The following is an 8734-nucleotide window of genomic DNA, read 5'->3' as shown; positions in this document are numbered from 1 at the left end:
TTCCTCCCCCATGGATTTAAAGCACAATAACAGCATCCATCCTATTTTGTTAGCTTGCTACTTCTTCACTTCTCCAACTAACATTGAGCTCTGTTAAGAAATGCACTGAATTTATTTGATGTAAACAGGTTAACAGAAAGGAGAAAGAAAACAGGCTGGCATTTATGTCCTCCTGGTAACAGATGGATCTGGGGTCTCCTTAGGCACAGGTTCCCAGGATGTGAGATGGCATGGTTTGGTGCTTCTTATTTTACAACACAAACCTCAGCGAGGAGGCAATTGTAACCCGGGATTTTGAGAGATAGTTTTGCTTTCTTTGTGGATTTGACGTGACAGGATGAATCACTCATGGAAAAGCAGCACCTGGCCTGCAATTTATTAGTTCTGTTGCTTTAAGCGTGCATTGATTTGTCCCATGGTTGTTGGAATGTCAAGTGTTACTTTGAGTGTGTCAAAAATACATGGAGAATTCACAGATCACAAAGTTCTGCTTTGACAGGAGGCAGCAGACACATTAGACATTTAGTCAGTAATACAGTCAGTATTGAGAAGAACAAGGAGGAAGTCAAGGTCAACTAAGCTTATCAATTGATGGAAATAATGGAAATGCATGATCTACACCAGCACTATATTTGCAATACCTATGCCAGTAAGTCAAACTGTAGGGAATAAATGATAGCAAATTTTGGTTTTGCATGACCCATTAGTGTGGTTAGTCTAGTCTACGTAAGAAGGTAGAGACAGTGTTGATTTACTGGAAATACCTCAAGAATAGAAACAATAACATCTCTACAGCACAGACATGGTTCTTCAAACCCTGAGGATCGCCAGTGTCAGGTAAAGAATATTAAAAAAAACACATAAAACACAAGGTTATAAAAATGGCACATTTATTGCTACAGAACTGTCATGTACATGACTGCTTGGAATAACTACTGATGATAAACAGGTAATGGCCTACATCGAGCTGGCCTTTGAATACTCCAGCAAACAATCTGTTCGGACATTTCTACAAATCTGAAAAACACCAAAAAAACATGAAAAGTTGAGGCACTCGAGCCACACAAATGGGAAAAAGGTGAAATAGGTTTTTTTTCTTCACTGCTGCAGCTATGTGTAGTCGCGACATCATGCGACTTACAACTAAAACGCTACCATACAGTTCATCTCAGTAACACATGGTAAAATAACATCTTTTAAATAGTAAAATAAAGTAACAAACTTTTACTCAGAATGATTCCAAAAATCTACAAAGAGAAATATTCAGAATCCGAGAATTTTTTTTTTCAAGATCCATGGTATAAAAGGATTGCTCCTGCGAAAAATAAGCCAAATATATTTTTTTCTTTTAAATTTAGCTTTTATAGGGTGTACTACAGTCTATTTCATAGCAAAAAGAGCACTAGACAAAAGAAGCTTTATAACAAAAAGCCAGGCACTGATACATGGTAATTCTCTGCTTTTCTCTTCACTTAATTGCATCACAAGTACAAGAATGAAAAAGGCCACAGTTCATATTCTCACCATTACATATGTCTATAATACTTGAAATGAGCATGGTAAACCAGCACTGCACAAGATGAATAAGAGTCCATGAGAAACATGTCTGTAAAAGTGGGCTCATAAAAGCCTTGGTGCCCCATTTTATTGGAATTACATCTCCTTTTTTTTAAAATTTCACTTATTTTTTTTCCAGTCAGCTATAATTGGCTAATATTTGTGCTTGTTCATACCAAATGCTAAATCATTTCTGGAGAGTGTTCACTTTTGTTTTAAAAGAATTAATAATAAACTTGCCTGATACAAAAAAAATACAAAAGGAAAATGAAACAAAAACTAAACAAAATTTAAAAAAAAAGAAATCGGAAGACTGGATAAATTTACAAATTGCATCACTGGTTCAATTGACAAGTTTATAGGCGTTTAGTGTTAATTACAGCTACATTGAAGACAATGGGTATTGATGGGTGAGCTGTTTGATTCAGTTTATGAACTGTTATAGACAGGGATGTGGATCCATTAACAAGTCTAAAGTAATAAGATCTTGCATTTTTACTTACTTGATGTTACGCTAACATTTTTAATAACAATTAAAATGTTACAACTCTTTTGCACATGTCTAATCAAATAGTGCCTCAGATGTTAACATTTGTAATACATGCCCAACTAAATCAACAGAAAAGTATTATATATTATATATGCTCAACCATAAATTGGCACAACCAATTTTTGTCACCTGTTCAAATAAAATTGCCTCTACATAATAGCTACATCCATTAAAATTCCTTTATTGTCACTCATTGTCAATGATGCCACAATATCTCCGAGGTGTTATGTTTCTGGAACTCGATCTTAAACAACGGAGCAAAGAAATACCCTATCCTTCCCTGAACAAGAAGATTTGAAAATTGGACCTCTGGATGCAGGCAGCATTCCCTTCAATCTCAACATTCTGGCTTAACCTCCTGCATGTCTTTTAATTATTCATTATCTCAAGACTAAAGGAATGTCATTACAGTGTAACTGGGAATATATACGGAAAGGAAATTTTTATTTACCAGCACGTTTGGATATAAAATGCAGCTAACCTGACATTGTGGAAAATTTCTGTACCCATCAATTCATCACCATATGCATTGTTGTTATGTCTTTAGTCATTTTGTTCCGGCCATACTCTTGATTAAGGGCGTTCAAATGGTCAGTGGGTTGGCATATCGATAACATTGGAATAGTTTAGGTTAGAGGGTCATTAGATTGGTTCCACTGGTCGGCGCAACATCGAGGGCCGAAGGGCCTGTACTGTGCTGTAATGTTCTATGTTCTAAATGATGAGAATCCATTCTGAGTTTGAAATCATCACCCCTTTACCTCCCCTATTTAAAATGTAAACCACACCATCTCCAATTATCTTTGACACTGATGCAGTCAAGAGATGGAAGGAAAAACCTACTGGAAAACATCTTTTCAACATAGTGATGATACCTTATCAGTAGTTTGAATGTAAAAATTCCAAAGTGGTTAATCATCGTGACTACAGCTGGAACCATATCTCCACTGATTCGCTGTACACAGCGTTGTTGCACCTTTCACTAACACCTGACTGCAGAAGGACAGATACCTTAAGTCTTTTGGGCACACCACACTTACCTTACAATTGTGCAGCTTTTCACACTACAGCACTTAGGCCTTGACTAGTTAACTTCCATTCATTTGTACCAAATATACTCCAGGAACAAGTATAAGATGGAACAAGTAACATTCAGACCCTTGAATCACACAATTAGATCAAAGCAGACCTGCATCATAACTCCATTCACCCTTCATGGCTCCATATCCCTTATTATTCTCACCTAACAAAAATCTATCATTCCTAAGTTTCTTCTTAGCCATTATAACTCTCGACAAATCGTGACTAAAAGAGTAACAACATTTCCGTTCTCATCAAAAGTTTAGATTACAGCCTTTTTTGAATTGATGTTGGATTGTCTGAGGCACTGTGCTCTTTCTACAAGAGCAGTGCATCAGAAAGTAACCCATTTCCACTTGATTTCAGTCCAGTGGCTTTGCTTCTTTCCAATTCACAGCTTTAAAAGGAAATCAATTATTTACTTGATCCACCTCCATGCATTTAAACGTTTCATGAACTGCCCATCAAAATACTGAAAACCTTGCACACTCACAAATGTAATCATTCTCAACAATATTCCAACAGCACAGAGTGATTTAGATCAAACATTTAGTAGGTAATAAATTTCAAATACCTTAGTTTGTTCCTTTTTTGAAATGAGTTTCCAGAAATATGTGTGCTTGTAAAATTCCTTGACAATGCTACTTAGAAATATTACTATCTCACTTAAACTTGAGACACTTTTTAAACCACAGGGATTCCATTGTATTTATTTAAGCGAAAAAAACCCTCATGACACATTCAAAAAACACAGAATGACTTTTAAGTCCACATGTAAAAATATAACTTTTAGATCTTGCACAAAAATTTCAACGCAGCTGCAAAATTTGCCTGTCGCTGCATATAACACGCAAAGTTTTGCAGCTTTGTTTTAAAGTGATAATTGATTACCAAAAGGGCAAGGAGATGGACCACTTTCTCTTCCTTTTCTTGTTGCCTTTTTCACCAAAGCATGACTTTCTTCTGAAACTCTGCTTGGGGGCGGGGGGGGGAGGAGGCAGAGAACATATTACTGCCAGGAATGTTTCAAGTCTACACAAAGTGTAGGAAGTACAGGCTCCTAATAGTTCAGTAAGTTTTACACTAGGAGAATTTTCAGGCCACGCACATACACTAAAATTCCAGTGCTGTTATTTCTTTATAAAAAAAGATATTTTAAGAGCATAAACCATCCCCACCCTCCAAACTAGTGTATGTGCTCTCTGCATAAGAATGTAAACAAAAGAAAACAAACAATCAACAATGACGTTTTTCCCCAACTCCCACATTAATGCTTACTTTTATCATGTTTAATATAACAGAATCTATATTATGATTATTGGTGGGCTTTTTTTTAAAACTATGTACAATATATGAAACCCCTTTTATGTTGATAGTCGTTATGATTTTTCCAAGCTTCACCTCATGCATAAACTAATGCTGGTCAGCGTTCTTCACAAATAATGCACACTTTCTCGTCCGTTATTGCTAAGTTCTTTAAAGAAACACTAGAAAACTAACAAGTTCCTCGAAGCCTCTTTAGTCTTTTTTTGCTCGGGCTTCTAGACCTTGCTGCTCTTGTCAATGTTGCAAGCTGCATATCCACTATCGATAATCACCAATGCTTTTATTTTCGTCTCTAATCTACTACAGTACTTTTTTGTTGAGAAAAGAAGAAAACAAAGAGAACCTTGAGTATTAGCTGCTTTAAAATATTTTAGCAGGCTGTGTTGCTTTAATTGCTTTTGGTGCTGATTGATGAAATTGTTACATTTTAATCCATTGCGCTCCGGACAGTTTCCTTTCCCTCAGCACTTGGCGCATGGAAACGTGCTTCGTTTCTAAGACCAGGCGCACTGCCAAGTTCAAGCATTCCATGACAAGCTTTTTTGTTCAGCACGTTTAGATTTCCATGCGGTATGTGCAGTGGGTAGCAAGAGTGCTTCAATGTCTGGCTGTTATTGACTACACAGTTTGTGAGTGTTTAACAGTGGCCTGAGTCCTCCCCAGATTCCCGCTACAATAGAATCTAGACAAGCGCGTACCTGAGCCAAGGATAAAAATCTCCCATGTTTCGCTCCCGTCCACTCTATCTAGAAGTGCTGAACAAGGAGCTCATTAGGGCTCAGCTGCACTGAGTCCCTTCTTTCGTTACGCTCTGATAAATGGAGCACGCTTTCCCTGGATCAATACCACGGCAACCTCTACATTCTGTGACCTTAACCCTCTGAGCAAGGAAAGACTTTGCTGCTTTCAAAATACAAACTGTTCCTTTTGTGTGAGAACAGAAAAAAAACAAAAGTTTCTGTAAATTTCTTACGTCACGGGGGGAAGTTGGGAAGGAAACAGCCTTGGTGCAGTACTCTACTGAAAAAGTGGCATGGTGCATTGACAACAGGCTGTGTACGAGTTCCACTTGGCAAGATGCTGATTACAGCCCTATTCATTAAGAAGAGTGGGCCAAGATCTTCTATGGAGGGAATGAATAAGCTCCTCATCCCACTTTTGTTCTTGCATACCTCAAAGTGACCGCTTACAGATCAGCATTGGATGAGGCCTTGGAGCACACTGCCTCCACACCCTCTTGGCACAAGGAATGAAACACTGTGTATTGGAAGAGATGGCGAAATTATTGGGGGATTAAAAACAAATTTAGGGAATGTAATATTACTGATGTTCTCTCTCAACGCATAGCTACATCTAAAATGAAGTTGTTGGGGGTTTTAATGGAGAAATGTTAGTGTGGTGCTCAAAGGTGCTTAAAATGGCAGGTTCAAGAATCACTGGTATCATAATCTAGATCTCCACAGATGCGCTATTTGATGGAAAATAAGACTCCTTTCAATCAACAGCAGACCGGCTGTAATGCCAGGTGCATGTGGCTGGCACTTACTGAATATATATGCTGGTACTGGTCTTTGTACCAGTAGTCTAGATAGATCTTGGCTTCAAAACCACGAATGAACCTGTATCAATGCAGTGAGAGACGGTGTCCTACCAAGTTTATTGCATGTTTCCCAGAACTCTAAAATCCAAACAGAATAGAACTTGGATCACTAAATTGCCACACTTTATCACTTCTGGGCCCAGACAGGGAACCGATATGGGTGAGATCTGGTTTGGACATTGATGTTCCTACCAATGGAAACCCATGTAATGAATTACTCCACAACACATGACCTGTTTAAGGTCAGTCAGGGGCAGATCTAAAAGATATAATTCCCTAGTCAGCACTAAAATCTGTCCGTCAGGAAGATGACAGATAGAGGCTTATCGTAAGTTGTGTTCATTCCTAAAATTTCCAACCACACAGAATTTTAACAGACTGAATCACTGGAAGGGGAAGTTACACATTTAGCACAGCTCCAGTTCAATCATAAGGTTTCTAACATTTCTGCTGTAAAATAGACAGATTTAACTGAACAGGGACTGAATAAAAAATTGTCTAGGTTTATCACTATTATATATATATATACACACACACAGATATGTATATGTATGTATATATAATATTTATGTATATTTCATACATCCTCACAGAGAAAATGCAACTTGTGCAACGACTGTGCACTGAGATGGTCAGCATGTGTGCGTAAGTGTGCAGCTCTTGTTTGTTTTAAATGAGCATTTTGCTTTTATAACCTAACTTTCTTTATACGTGGAAGTAAGCTGCTACTTCACGTTACATTGCATAAATATATCTGCAGTAAACCTGCCTAAAGCACTTGTTTTCACTACTCCTGACATGCATAGAACTAAGCTGACTCTTCAGACTGATCATAGGCAAACCTCTGCGCAGAACTATATTATCATCCAAGTTTAGTACAAATGCTTAAAAACCTAAGTGGAAAGCTTCTGTAACCAGAACACTTACAATAAATCAAAGAATGAATTGCAGGTTTTCTTCTCATCCAGGAGCATAAGTCACACCAGTCATATGGAGTAGAATTTTTTAAGAACTATTATATATACACACCATACACATACAGTATTAGATATCATGGTAATTATGGAACGCAAATGGATATTTCTGCCGTTATAATATTTTGTATATATTATAGTGGAAACCTCCATTTACAGTTACTTTAGGGTTCCCATATACTCATCCGTAACTGATTGTTACGATGTCTTGTTCTCCACTTCCTATGTTTTCGTCCTTCCAAATTTTCGCCTCTCGTCTCCTAAAGGTCAACTAAGTTTTGGGGCACGGTTTGATGGGCACCGGCTGCCTCACTGAAGGGGTGAGCCCAGCTAACGAATTTCAGCAGGTCATTTCTCCAGGAGTGGGGGAGGGCAGGGGGAAAGTCACGGTCAAATCTAACTGCCACCCACAAGGATTTTCCTGCACAATTTACTGGCAACCAATTGGGAATGAGAATGTTGACTGACTTCTCCCCCTACCAGCCTAGAAACACCAAAGGTCAATTGTGGCAGTCATATCATTACCTTGGTCGAGATCAGTTATCTGAGCAAAGACCGCAGATTGAGCCTGAGGTCCTTTTTGGTCTGTAGGGTTCAATTCCATTGAATGGTTCCCTTTACCCATTGAACCATTGAGGTAAGGTTCCATTTACTATCTTATCCACAGAAACCACAATGCCACCCGCCGAAAAGGAACAAACAATTTACTAATAGTGCCATCTTGAATTTTGTACCCCAAACTATTCATTGTTGTTGGATTCCGCACGGCGACCACGCTGACCACTGTCTTGGTATCAAATTTCAATTCAAAAAGCTTTCAGGCTGACTCTAGATTTTAGTTTCCAATATAAACAAGTCTTTGCGAAAAGGCAGAGGATGTGACCTATTTTCCATCAAATACTATATAACTGCAGGAGAATGACAGGAATTAAAAATCACAAAATAAAACCACAGGCATCGCAATATAGACACGGATTACATCACCAACAGGCCCATTATTCCATCCGCTACTCCCATGCAGACAAAGGAATGGCTAAACAGTCATCACCTAAGTTACCATTAGGACAGTTGCTGGTTTTTGTGAATACTGGATGTGGACGGGCAGCAAAGCTTCACTCTCTCCAGAGAACAAACACTAGCTGACTAGAACACCAACAAAACAAAATAATGTTAAATTGTATTTTTTTTCCTTTTTTTATCAGAAGTACACTTTTCATTATTGCAAGGTTACGATTTCAAATAAATATTTTTTTCAACCTACAAATTGATTTTTTTTTAATTTTATTTTTTTACAGAAGTTCAGGCACAAATGCATTTTCCACAGTGTGGAGAAGATTGCCATTCAGTCTCGAGGCTGTACATTAACAGCTTGCAACATACTGCTCAACATTCTGAATGATATGTTTAGAGTTTGTCCCCCAAGTTGTACTTTGCTTGTTGGGAATGCAGTATTCTCTTTTTATTTTCCTCGCTCATTCTCTCTCGTCTGTGATTCATTTTCGTGACTGCTTTTAATGTGTCTCCATTTTACAAAAAAAGGGGATTGGGCAGAGTGTTTACATTGTTGTAAGATAATACAGTTGTCAAGGAAATGGTCTCTCACTTATTTTTGTTGATCTGGCACCATGGGCCTATAAGAAAAAGGAA

General features: G+C 37.9%; 1 protein-coding gene across 9 annotated transcripts in view; it reads right to left on the bottom strand.

Moving 5' to 3' along the window:
• Positions 1-888: 888 nt before the first annotated feature.
• Positions 889-8734, bottom strand: part of tcf4 (transcription factor 4) — a 592048-nt gene continuing 584202 nt past the window's right edge. For all 9 annotated transcript variants that reach the window (XM_080182922.1, XM_080182913.1, XM_080182904.1 and 6 more), the window contains one exon: positions 889-8718. The gene's annotated coding sequence lies outside the window, so the exon portion shown is untranslated. The remainder of the gene's footprint in view (positions 8719-8734) is intronic.

This window comes from Carcharhinus amblyrhynchos, chromosome 1 (genome assembly GCF_965287045.1).
Source record: "Carcharhinus amblyrhynchos chromosome 1, sCarAmb.v2.hapA, whole genome shotgun sequence".
Taxonomy (NCBI): domain Eukaryota; kingdom Metazoa; phylum Chordata; class Chondrichthyes; order Carcharhiniformes; family Carcharhinidae; genus Carcharhinus; species Carcharhinus amblyrhynchos.
The sequence above is the reverse complement of the archived record's forward strand: the minus strand, read 5'-3'. Positions and strand labels throughout refer to the sequence as shown.